This window comes from Pseudopipra pipra, chromosome 1 (genome assembly GCF_036250125.1).
Source record: "Pseudopipra pipra isolate bDixPip1 chromosome 1, bDixPip1.hap1, whole genome shotgun sequence".
Lineage (NCBI taxonomy): Eukaryota > Metazoa > Chordata > Aves > Passeriformes > Pipridae > Pseudopipra > Pseudopipra pipra.
Window position 1 is genome coordinate 151697616 of NC_087549.1, and position 13556 is coordinate 151711171.

The 13556-nt window shown below is 51.7% G+C and overlaps 1 long non-coding RNA gene across 1 annotated transcript; it reads left to right on the forward strand.

The window, feature by feature from the left end:
• The first annotated feature begins 1194 nt into the window (after positions 1-1194).
• On the forward strand, positions 1195-6536 carry LOC135404491 (uncharacterized). The gene is made up of 3 exons (XR_010425684.1): positions 1195-2857; positions 2926-3018; positions 3512-6536. It is a non-coding gene; the product is annotated as an uncharacterized LOC135404491 (long non-coding RNA).
• The last annotated feature ends 7020 nt before the right edge of the window (positions 6537-13556 follow it).

Consider the following 13556-nt stretch of genomic DNA (forward strand, 5'->3'; position numbering starts at 1 on the left):
TCCAACATGTCCTTGAGCACTTCCAGGGATGGGGCATCCACAGCTTCCCTGGGCGACCTGTGCTGGGGTTTCACCACCCTCCCAGTGAAAAATAATAATAAAGATCATCAAGTCCTGCTTTTCGCAGGACTGCTACAAATGTGTATTGCTTGACTTGAACGTTGGGTTATCTCTCCCTCTGCAGCGTGGCAGTGCCCCAGGATATCTCAGGCAGATCCCAGAATATAAGGCAGCAATATCTCCATCTGACCCAGGCAGGCAGCTGCTGGTTTGACTCGGAGCAGCACAGCAGTGGGATGTGCTGTGCCTGCCAAAGCAGATACTGTAGGTCCTTTATTTCCTAATTGTCACTTTTTCTATGACTGCCTCAAACAGAACCAAGGAGCACGGAAAGAACAGTGCTTCCCCTGTCAGGGATGGAGTGGAAAAGACGGAAAAAAAGGCAGAAGGAAGAATGTGGTGAAAGGCACCACAACATCCAGGGGCCTGACTCTGATTTGCTTGAAGCAGTGTAAACAAGCAGGCTACAAAACCTAAGAGCTCTGACTGACACTGGCACCAGAAAAACAAGGAAAACTTGTTTTAGACCAATTACACTGGAGAATATATGAGATTTTCAAGACACTGAAAAACATCATCATCAAACAGAGCAGTAATTTGAGTTTTAGGGCCAGATCTAAATGCCAGGGCTGCAAAAACCAGAAATTTAACCTGATATAAAGTGACTGTTTTATCGTTTCTAAAGATTTTGCATTGTTTGAAAGATTTTCTACCATAAGATCTCTCAGCTGCTCTTCTCAGCTCCCTGCTGGGGCACCCTGCAGCTCATCCAGGCTCATCTCCCCCAAGCCCTCCACCCATCTTTCTGCTCCCTGTACTCCAAATCTCTAGACAACTCTGTCGTTCCATGCAAACTGGGTGGGGTTTGCCCTTTTCTGCTGGATATTCACCCGACCTTTCCTGACCTACTGCCATATTTCCTCACTCCTTGTAACCACCAGCCATGATAAAGTTCTCTTCTCATATTCAGGGCAGGACTGCTGCTCCCTTCCTATGAAACTCCCTGGAAGAGCATCCCACACACTTGGACTCCTGAGCGACTCAACTCACCTAAACAAAGAAAAATGAGGTAGAGCTGGTAAGTCTGAGTGAGGGGCCCAGGTCAGCCCCTGTGGAAAAATAGGACAGTGGAGAAATAGGACAGAACTCACAGGGAGATCTTGTTCCTTGATGTTCTCCAAGTTCCCACTGGGAGCAGGCAGAGCTATCTGGCTTGCATGGGTTCAGCCGTCTGTCCCTCTTGGCCACCTCTCCACTGGTCTCTGGTGAGACTAGAAACAAGAGGCTGCTGCTCCACCTCTACCCATGTCCTCCAGGGTAGACCTAGAGACTTGGGGGAATATAAAGCCATGATCTGTGTGAAGGCCAAGGGCACTAGGAGTCATGCTGGCACCAGTGGGATGCCCTGTCCCTGCCACAGAGAGGTCTCTGGAGCCTGATGTTAGGCTAGATGTATTGTTCCAGAGGATAGCCAGGGATTCCCTGGAACACCGCTTTATTCAGGGCCATCTGGTATCTCACAGTCCCAGGACCAAGAAGATTGTCATGCTTCATGATTCATCCTTCCTGGTTCCCATGGAGCAGGGAGAGAGCCACAGAAGCCCTTGGTGGTTTTGATTCTCCTCAGCTATGGTTCATTGCTCTGGCCCATCTTGCTCTCATATCCTTCAGGGAAGAACGGAAGTGATTCCAGTAGAGCAGCAACAATCAATATAATGGTTTGTGTTCATTTACACTAACCAAGCACCCCCTTCAGCTGTCCTACACTTCCCAGGAGAGTAGATACCTGGGAGAGGAGAAGGCACACCTGGGAAATGATCAATGGTGCTACCACTCCAGAAAGGGGTGTAGGAAGTTTCAGGCTGCAATAACACAGTGATTTCATCCACTTCAGCAGGCCCTTTGCCAGGTGTATCCTGTCCAGCCTGTACTGAACTGACTGGGGATGAGGAGAGGCAGTGGCAGCCAACTCCAAATGGCCAAGACCAGCCTCGTGTCAGTGCTCAGTAGCTGAGTCATGTTTTGGTCTTCTGCCCCACCCAGTCTAGAGCGAGTTCAGCACAACCCTTTGAGCTTCACTTTCCTGCTCTCAACACTCTCCCTCCTTCAGGGATCTTCCCACATTCATGGCCCAACCCATCCACCACCAGTTCTCTCTCTTCTCCTGGGCTGGACACCATGCAGGACAGGAGCCAGGAGCTTGCTGGCTTTGATTCATCATCCTCCAGAAAAAAAGCTGGCTGATCCTGCTGGCCATGCTTCCTCTTGCACCATCTGCTGTTCCTGACAGCTAGCCCCAGCACAAAGGCTTGGTGTTCATCTGCACCACCCTGTCTTGAGGGGAAAGGCCACTTCTGGGGGTCACTGTTCCTACATGGCACTGCTGGAGGTGGAATCTGGGAAGTGGAGCTGTGGAAATGGTGCTGTGTTATGCCCTGGCAATGCAGTGACATCCTGTCTCATTGTTTTTAGTGAGGTTTTTGCTAAGGTAGTGACCCAGGAACATCAGCATATCCTCAAAGCAGTGCCTTCCACAAACCTCTCCACCAGGCACGAGCACTCCCGTGTCCTGGTGTGCCTGGGAATGTGGCTGTGCTGGCTGGTGGGATGGACAGGCTGCCAGTCACCATGGATACTGCAATGTGTGCTCTGGATTTGTCAAAGAAACCATGGCCATGGGATCATGGGAACACATTTATATCCCACCAGCTTTGTCCCATCAGGCAACGCTCAAGTTTGGTGTGTGTTAACAATCAAAACCTGATGGCTTCCCACGGGTCCCAGGCTCCTGAATGATGTAAGCATTTGTTGTCCCTGTCCTTAAATAACTACAGAGCAGAGCCAAATGGGTTTTCTCTCCAACAGATGGGCTGCTGACAGGTGCTGCTGGAGGCTGAGAGAAGGAAAATCAAGGATGCCCTGACATGGTCTGTCACTAGCTTGAAGAGAAGAAAGCAGGTGAGACTTGGTTTCCTTATTCTGGCACATTATTTAGATGCTCTAGAAGTATAATAACACAATATTATTGTGTTAGGAAAATATTATTACCTTGTCTCAAAGGCAGGAGAGTGGAATGTGTCTTAAAGATGGAAGACTGGGGTATGTCCTTTGGGACAAGGATGATCTGCTTCCATAACACAGGTCCCAGAAGAAGCAGGATTGTGTCAGAATGGTAAAATAACAGAAAACAAAAGCTTTTCTTTCTCCCTAAATAAATAATTTCTGTGCTTCCTTTGTGGTTCTGTTCTAAAGACTTGCTGAATTCAAGGAGGATGTGGTCACACTCGTTGGAAACTCCAGATGATACAATATAGAAACACAAATCTGCATTAAACTCACATTTTTTATGAGTTAAATGTCATGTGTTTTTCACAGGCTGCTGTGGTTTTCATGTCCCTTAGAGAGCATTTGCCCAGTACCTCTGATATCTCCTCCTTGATTTCTTTGACAGGATCCAGTCTTTTGCTATTTACTGATGTTACTGCAGCCTGGGAGAGAAATCAACACGGTCATGAATTATGGCCCATGCTGGTAGGACATTTCATTCTGTTTGATTTAGTGGGAAAAAATCTCAAATAACTAAAGATGAGTTCAAGCTATGACACTTTTCTTCTTGCTTCTGAGTTGCCCTGAGGAGTGTCTGGGTTGAGTACTTTCACGTGGGTCATTGGGAAGGTGAGACCCTTCAGCAAATGTGGGTCTGTGTGTAGGGCTCAGTTTTGAAGAAGCCTGATATTACAGCAGTGCAGCTCTATCTCCACTCAGGAAACTCACCAGACTTTGAAAAAAAACCAACCCTCAGAATCACTGGGATGAAAGAATCACATGTTGTTGTGTGGGTGTTTTTAAGCTTCAGCCATGGGATCCTCCAGCTCTTCCTTCACCTGCAGGTCTTTTCCATCCCACCTAACACCTTCTGCTGCTGAGCACCTGAGGGATAAGGAAAGCAGCATCCTGGCCTGTGGGTGTGTGTTTCTGAGATGGGAGAAGCATGAGGGCACAGACTGGCAGGACATAACATGTACCTTCTCTGCAGAGGTTACCAGCAGCATCCTCACTCATTTTGTGTGAAGAAAAGGAACTCCAACATTACACAAAAAAAAAAAAAAAAAAAAAAAAAAAGGAGGGTGGGTGGGAGGAGGACAGAATCTTGCTTTCTCCTTGAACAACAAAACTCTTGAACTCTTGACTACAGGCAAAAGGAAACTGAAGTCACTGAATTTTGAAGTCACTCTGGAAGATGATGTGCAGTGCTGTGGTCCCACAGCGAGGGGAGGGTGTCCCTTAGCACAGAGCCACACCAGGGCACAGCTAGGGCAATTCCCTGGGCTTTTCCATATGAATGCTCATTTTATTACAAATAACCACCATTTTAATAATAAATTACTGCCCTCTGGAAGTCCTACAGTAATGCCATTGTCATCTGTGGGCACTGGAGACTGGGGAGGAGAAGAGGATGGGATGTGTTGGTTATTTGATGGACTTTTTCACAAGGGCTACATTTAGGTCTATACATGTGCACAAAGTACCACAATTTGGGAAGTCTGGGTGATCTTTGGCAAGGCCCTATTCATACACCCAAACTTCAGCACCACACATGTTCCTTTAGTCAAGACATAGGTGAATGCACTCTTGCCTCCCCAACAGCTCTTACTGTTGGTTATAAATCTGAGAAAATTAGGCCAATATGTGGACGTTGGGTCTGGAGGATGCCTCAGCTTGAGACTTGGAGGTTTAGCTCATGATTTTTAACTCCTTGACATCACAGGGGCAAACATTTGCTTTGCAGAGTTTCTTTGCTAAATCAGGTTGGGTCCATCTAGGGAGCAATGGGTGTGTATCACCTCAGGAGAGCCCCTGTGGGAAGCAAGACAGTGAAGGTGGGCACTCATCCAGCTGTTGTAAAGGAACTGATTTTTGGTTGACAGGATAAAGGGCTTTCTTCTTGACGGGTGGGACAAGGAAGGCACCAGAAACTAAAAAGACAGAAGGAACAAAGTGAAAATTTAAGGAAAAAATGCAGCGTCTGGCAAAATATTTTCTCTTTATATCCTTCCATGGGGTGATGGTTATTCATCACCTGAATTGCCCTGGTGGTTGTGACTCCTCTCAGGATCTAAATCACAGAGTCACAGGATGGTTTGGGCTGGAAGGGACCATAAAGAACATCCAGTTCCAACTCCCTCGTATATGAGAAGCACAGCTGTACTGCACATGTGATGGCCTGGAAAGACAACTCAGTCCCTGGGGAAATGCCCAGTGACTTATAGGAAAGCCACTCGTGGTGGAGAGGAGCGCTTTGGATCCCAGCTTCATGTTTTACAGGCAGTCATAAAAAAATCAAACAGTCATTTAGCACAGCATCAGCAGATGGAGTAAGGTTTTTTTAAACCAGAACTGTAACATGTCATGGCCAGTACTAATCTCTGCTCTCATGGTCAGAGGTCCCCTCTGATGCAGGGGGGGACTCTCCTATCCTGTGCTCATGCAGTGTGACCTGGAAATCCCTGTGGTCTTGGAATTCCCCTGGCTCCAGGCCCATGCATGGGGGTGAAAGCACTGATTGCTGTTCAACATCCTGTCCCACCAGAGAGTGGATGGAAAAATATTGATTTCCTTTCAGAGGAGGCAGATTCACAGATGCACTTATTGTGGGCTTGTCCCTCCTCGGAGGCAAAGGGGATGCAAAGATAAACCCCCTCCTATCCCATTTTCAAGTCTCCAGCCATGGAACAGGAAGATAACACTGAAAAAAGGCTGCATTAACATGCAAGATCTTGTCTTCTCTGCCAAACCACAGTACAGATCCCTGTCTTCTGTGCTGGCCGGGAAATATTAAATGAGGTCCTGTCTCCACCAAGCTGGACTACCTTCATCCTGGCAGCCCTTAGGTGCCATCTCTTGCTTCTACAAAATAATCCAGGGATGTTTCCAAGCCAAGGTGCCCTTTCAGAATGAGCTTCAAGGCTGGGAAGAAGCTACTTGGGATCACATGTAGAGGAAAAAGAAAACATAACTAAGGAGGCACGAGGTGTTCAGCCTGGTGACAGCAGTAATTGGCTCAGATTGGTCTGGCTCATGAATGTGCACTGGTGCTGTTGGAAGTGGGACATATGAGTGTCACCAGCACTGAGGTGCCACCATGGTCTGCATATGGGAGATGTGGCTGCCCTATTGAGAGAGGTTATTAATCTTTCCCATGACCCTGCCCTGAGTGCCAGAGCAGCAAAACACTTGTTCTGCAGTGCTCAGAGGGGAAGTCCAAAGAAATGGCTTCTCGCAGGACAAGACACACACACCCACTCGAAGGACAGAGACTTCTCTCCAGAGTCTCACAGCCACCTGGGAATTTGGGACCCTTGAGTTTGAAAGCCCCCCCCCCCCGTGGCACACACCTGGAGGAGCACTTCACCTTCTCTGGCTGAAGCAATTTGTCTTAACTAAAGCGTTTCAATTAAAAGTCAAGACTGAATCACTGCAAAGTGCTGGTGACAGGAGTCATTAAACCGGAATACAAGTTTTAAATAATTATTAATATGCTCTGCAAGACATCATAAAAGGCCCTTAATCAATATGCAGTTCAATTCCGTGCATTAGGGTTTTAGGAATTTAAATTCACAGCAGTGGAAGGGTTGGGAAATCGTCATGAATTTCCATCAGAGCTCTTGCACAACCAAACCTGGGAGATCATCATCAGGATCCAAGCTGTTGGGAGGGTGTGACCAAATGCATCAGACTATTTTGGTGGCCTGTGCCAGAATGAATTGGTGGCTCTTCTCCCTGGAAAATGGGTATTGGGGCACATCATTGACATGGGGGCAAGTTTTTGAGTCCCTGTCAGTGACAGCAGCAGGGATTTTGCTTGGCCATCTCAGTCAGTGTCAAATATTCACAGGCACTACTGGCAATTTAAGCATTACCTGACCGTCCCCCAGGGAGAGAGCAGAGAGGATGAGAATGGGCTGAGCTGTAGACATGAGCTCTCAGGGCTGCAGGTGCTCATGGTTCGGGAGCCCAGATCTTCCCGTGCAGCATTCACACGCCCTCACAGCACACAAAATAGATTTGATAACTCCCTGCATGGGTACAGGGTTAGTTTTGTGGCTGGTGCACAGCAAAGCAAGATGATGCTCCTGCTTCTTGCTGCTGGCAGTGAGGAGACCCATCATCTCACAGCAGGAGCATGGAGAGGCATGAGCATTCCCAAGGGGAGAAGGGACGAGGGGACTAGAAAGCGCTGTGGGAATGTGGGGGACCGGATGGTTTGAAGCTAATCGTGTGCTTCAGCATTTGGCTGGATCAGGGCCAGAGGTGCAGAAAAGAAATTTCCAGTAAGGAGAAACCTCTAGGAAGAACCAAACCCTAGAGGAAGCTCAGGGTGAGGTTCTGTGCTTCCTATTTCAGTCTAAAAAAAGACCTGTCCCAGGAGGGGGTGAGTTTCAGTAACATCCAGATAGCCCAATACTTTGTATCCAGAACAGGGGTGATGACAGTAAAGCAAGTGGAAGCTCCACGAGCAGATGGACCCTCAGAACACCCTTCCCTGCAGGTGGCATCCAGGGGCAGAGCAGCATCACACTTGGAATGGTTCAGAGGAGGAGGGATACGCCAAAAGGAGCAGAGATGGTTGTTGCAGCTAACTTTACCCCCAGAGATGAAAACAGGAGCTGGGAATGTATCCCATGGTTATATGCATGCTCTGTGCCATGAGTCTGGATGAGGGCCAGGTATTTGTCCCCTCATTTTTCCCTGGGGCAAACCAGGAGCTGGAGGCTGTGCACTAGGAGCAGGCTGGATGCAGCCACACTGTTTTGAAGGCTAAAAAAATACAGTCCTATAGAGGAAAGCCAGGTTAAGCTATTTATTAGCCTGCCTCAGGCCCTGCTTAGTTTACTGCCAGCCTAAAAATCCCCCAGTGCTGGGAAATCAGCTCGGACTGTGTGTGCACATTGCTGCAGCTCAGCTTGTGTTTTGGGGGGGCGCATCTGCCTGATTTTGTGACGCCGAAGGTTGAAACGAGCTAGGGAAAAGCAGGCACTTTGGAGAGGGAGAGAAAAAAAAAAAAAAAGGAAAGAAAACCAGAAAGAAACCAGAAGCAGGAGCGAGAGGGAAGGAAAAGGGGAGATTTTGTCTCGGGGAGGCGTCGGAGCCTCCGAGGACCGTCCCCGGCGTCGCCCCGCATTGCGAAAGAACCTTTAGCTTGGGCTCGGGTGCCCCTCGGTTTTGCAAGGCATCCCGGCACGGAAAGCCTGTCCCAGGCCGCTCCTCCCAAAGCGCAGCGGGGATGCTGCGGAGCCGGGAGGCCCCGCGCCGGGGCCGGGATGCAGCGGGGCCGCGGGGAGAGGAGCGGACGGCGCGGGGCCGCTGCCATCTAGTGGCACTGGGACACCGTCCCCTGCCAGCCCCGCCAGAGAAAACCCCACCAAAACACAACTCAGACCCCTCCGACACTCCTTCCTCCCCACCATCCCTCTTCACGTGGGGGTATTGGGTTCGGGTTTGGGGGTTTCCGAGGGGTTTCTGCCAGCGGGTGCTTGAACATCTGCCAGGAAAATGCACCGAGATGTAAATGAGGTGGAGCGTGAATGTATTTGTGAACTGAGGAGCTGTGTACTCCTGTCCGTGGATCTTTCCCGCTCCCCTTCTTGCACCTTTCCCCCTCCTTACACCCCTGAGGAGGGTTTTTAACTCCTTTCCCTTCTTCAACAGAAATCCCTCGTGGGTCCTCTCGCCAGTCCTCTCTATGCCTTCTCATCCACTGCAGACTCCCTCTTCCCTCCCATTTTGTGGCCTCGCTGCTCCCTCTCCTGCCACTGGTGTCCATGGGGACCCAGAGAGAGAGAGCAGGAAGGACACACAGCGAAGTTTCTTCTCTCCCTTCTCGTATCTGTTTAATACACCCCACCCCCACCCGCCCAGATCTTTCAGGGGTGCTGATACCTCTGTTTCTGCACCCAAAAGTTTTCAAGCTGAAGACAGGGGGCTGCCTGAACCCCCTCTTCCTTTGTGTCTTCCTGCAAATTCCCTTATATAATCTCTTACAAATTCCCTTATAAATCTCCCCTGTTGTGCTGGGAGCTCCCCTTTACCGTGGGGGTGACATGTCCCATTTCACCCCCACAGCACAGCCTCATATCCAGGGAACGAGAATGGAGACAGCTTTTCAAAGGCCACCCCAGAAGAGGATGGAGTAATGTGATCCCTACAATCCCATCTTGCCCCCTGGGGTGCTTTTGAGGAGAGCTGCAGAGCAGAGAACCAAGAAACAGCTCCCCGAGATGCTTATCAAGTGCAAAGAGGCACAGAGCTGGAATCAGATGTAAAAGGAGGGGAAAAGCTGAGCTCTGGGCAGTTGTGAGATGTTAACCAGTGGTGATGGTGTGCCCGAGAGCACTGGTGGTTCACCAGCACACAAAGGTGTCAAAAATGGTGCCAGTACAGGGCTCTCCTTGCAAACCTGCACCAGGCACGGGGGGTCTCTGCAGCATCAAATCAACAGCAATCCTCTGTGCTGGAGTGGGTTGGAGCAGTTTGGCAGCACCCTGGGGCCCAACGGGATGAGGGAGATGGTACAGGCACATTACGGGTCTGTGTCTCAGTCCAAAGGCCCTCCATCAGCAGAGGATGTACAAAGTCCTTCCACACAGCCCCATATTGATGTACAGCTTTTTTTTTTAGCTCTGATACTAGTCTCTTGATGATTCCCAGAAGTATTTAGCCCTTCCCACTGAAACCGGCTTGGAGATGGGGTCCAGCCAACCCCAGGTGTGACCCGGTTCTGGGGGCCCAGTTTGCTCACAGTCTCTCATTTACCACTGTGGTTTGGTGCAAAATCCTGCCTAATTTTCCTCCCATCCCACACAACCTCACAAGGATCCAGCAGTGTGCCCTGGGTCTGAGGATTCCAAATCACGCTCTCAGTCTTCAGCAGCACCATTGCAAAGGGGCAGTCAGGGTTTCCTTGTGCACTCCCTACCCACCCACCTCTAACCTTGTTCCAGAAATGTGTCCACCCTGTTTTTTTCTTCCATTTTTTTTTCTTCTTTTGTTGCTTTGTTCCTTTATCTAAAAAAGAAACAACACAACTTTGAAAGTTTGAGTTGTCTGTGCAGTCAGATCCTTGTGCAAGCCCAGACCAGATGCTTTTTAAAGTCCTTTGGGAGAGTAGATGCACCCACAGTTAGTTGGGAATGGGGAGGGAGAAGGTTTTTTTGGCCCTTGTGTTGAGGGTGTCCCATATAAGCTGGTGATGGCACTGGGAAGTGATCCCAGGCATGTTTTGTTTTCAAGGAGAGACAATGCTGGGGCCAGCAGCATGTGCAAGTCAGAATTTTATGCAGGGAAAAAGGCTCAAGGCACCAGTCTGGCCCCTCTCCATCCTCCTGATGGAGGGCTGCAGGGTGCTGCCCTGGGGACCAATTGTGCTCTGCCTCTGAGGAAATCTCCTAGGAGTGGGGGGAAAAAAAGAGATTTTGGAAAAGAGCTGCTACCTGGTACAGCTCCAGGTACAGCACAGTAGAATGGAGCTGCTCCTGGTCACGGGGGTTTCCCATCTCTGAGAATTCTGCCTGTGTTTCCTCTACCATCCCAGCTGCTTGGGATTCCTCCTTCCTCCACATGAGCCAGTTTCTTCTGAGGCTGATTCCACAATCTTCACATCTTAGCTCCACAAGCTAGAAGGGGGCTGCAGAGTCCTTACACTTTTATCAGCACTGGATTAATTAACAAAAAAATAATCAGGAATAGAAAAAAGCCTGGCATTAACCTCGTGCTAGAGCAATTTCCAAGCAGGTACTGCCAGCGAAATAAAAACAGCAATTTGCAGCTAAACAAAAATAACAGTTAAGCATTTGAAACACAAATGCACCATTCAGCAGCAGCAGATAAATATTCAGGCACGTTCATTAGGAGGTTGAGGCTGTCTCTCAAATAAACAGACAGGTACAAAATAGCAGCTGGAATACTCCAATTACGCCAACATCACATCAGTGCCGATGCTCCCGGCTCCAGGAGGTGGGAGGGGGTGAAGGGGAGATGGGGAGGAAGAGGGAAGCAGTGGGGAATGTATTTTTTAAAAATTGGTCTTAAATTTTGTTTTATGTAACCGGTGTTTGGATTCTCCCCCCTTGGAGGGCTTTAGCTCCCAGGGGTGGGAAGTCCCCCTGTGGCACCGTGCTCCTCACAGCTCCTCTGCCTGACATGGGATTGGCCTGGCTCCCGGGGAAGACCCACCACACGGGGGAAGAGCAGGACTTGGCCTCCTGCCTGCTGCCCTAAAGCCTCCCTAAGGGTCGGGCAGTGGGCGCTGCCCACCCAGCACAGCCCCCGGGCAGCGAGGGAAGACCGTGGATCAGCTGAAAGCAAAACACGGCTGAACCCAAAAGCTACAAAGCCTTTGGAGCTCAAAAGCTGCAGCTGATTGAAAAAATAACATCACCCCCCTCAGCCCCTCCGTGCATTCCCTCGGCCCCCAGCACGTCCCTGCCCCAGGGCTGGGGGCATGTGATGGGGACCTGGCTCTGGGACAAGGGGACACCGTGCCCAGGTGGCCTGGGGGAGGTTGGTGGCACATGGGAGGGGTGCTCAGGTGTAATAGAGTGTGCCCCCCTAGGGACAGCTACTCTTCTGGGGGTGCTATGTGTCACCTGAAGGAGGAGGGGGACAGGTACCGCCCTGCCCCACACATGACTCAGGGGTGTGCAGTGCTCCCCACCACACACAAACCCATCTGTGGGCTGGGGAGGGTGCTCAGAGGCAGTGGGATGCCCCCATCTCGGGTACAGCTACACTTTGGAGGTGCCATGTGTCCCTTGAGGGGGGGTGGGGGATGGAGCAGGTATCACCCTGCCCCACACACACCACAGGGGAGCACAATGTGAGCTCTGGTTTGGGGCCAGTGGGGTGCTTGGGGCCAATGGGGTGCTCAGGGACAGTGGAGTGCTCCTCACCTCGGGGACAGGTACACTTGTGGGGGTGCCATATGTCACCTGGGGGGGGAGGGATGACAGGTACGGCCCTGCCCCATGCACACCATGGGGTAGCACAACTGCAGCTCAGGTGTGGACCGGGGGTGAGGGGGCTGCTCTGAAACAGTGGAGTTCCACCACCCAGGTACAGCTACACTTGTGGGAGTGACATGTGTCATCTGAAAGGGGGGGGAACAGGTACCACTCTTCCCCACACACATATGGGGGCAGAGGGGTGCTCAGGGACAGTGGGGTGCACCCCTTCCAAGGACAGGTACACTTTTGGGGGTGCCATGTGTCACCTGAAGGAGGGGGGAACAGGGCAGTTGTGCCCCGCCCCACGCACCCCACAGTGGGGCAACACTGGAGCCCAGGTGTGGACCAGGGGTGGCTACTAAGTGGGGTGTCTCCCTCCCCTTCCTTGGGTACAGCTGTGGGGGTGCCCTGTCACCTAAAGGAGGGGGGAACAGATACCACCCTGCCCCACACACATATAGGAGCAAAACACGAGCCCTGGTATGGCTGGGGAGGTGCTCAGGGGCAGTGAGGTGTTCCCCCCCCCCCCGGGTACAGTGACACTTGTGGGGGTGCCATGTGTCACCTGGGTGGGAGGGAAACACGTACCAGCCTGCCCCACACACACCACAAGGGTTGCAGTGCTCCCCACCCCACACAAACCCTTGTGTGGGCCGGGACGAGTGTCCAGTGACAGTGTGGTGCCCCTGCCCAGGTACAGCCACACTTTTTGGGTGCCGTGTGTGTCCCCTGAGGGGGGGTGTGGTGTGTGTGAATGGAGCAGCTCCCGCCGTTCCCCGCTCTCACCACGAGGGTTGCAACACTCCCCACGACACACACAAGCACTTGTGCAGGCCGGGGGGGATGCTCAGGGGCAGCGGGCTGCCCCTGCCCAGGTACAGCCACAGTTTTGGGGTGCCATGTGTCCCCCGGGAGGAGAATGGAGCAGGTATCACCCTGCCCCATTCACAGCACAGAGAGACACAATGCAAGCCCTGATGTGGGGTGTGGGGAGGTGGGTGCTCAGGGACAGTAGGGTGCACTCTTCCCCTTGGTAGAGCTACGTTTGTGGGGGTGCCATGTGTCACCTGGGTGAGAGGGAAAGAGGTACCAGCCTGCCCCCCACACACCACAAGTGTTGCAGTGCTCCCCACCACACATAAACCCTTGTGAGGGCTGGGGGGATGCTCAGGGACTGTGTGGTGCCCCTGCCCAGGTACAGCCACACTTTTTGGGGGATGCCGTGTGTCCCCTGAGAGGGGAGGAGGGGTGGATGGAGCAGCTCCCGCCGTTCCTCTCTCGCACCGCGAGGGTTGCAGCGCTCCCCAGCACGCACAGATCCTTGTGTCGGTCAGGGGGAATCTCACAATGGGACAATGGGGTGCTTCCCTCCCCGGTACAGCCACACTTTTGGGGGGTGCCGTGTGTTCCCCGAGGGGGTGGCGGGGTGCGGATGGAGCAGCTCCCGCCGCTCCGCGCTCCCGCCGCTCCGCGCTCCCGCCGCTCCGCGCTCCC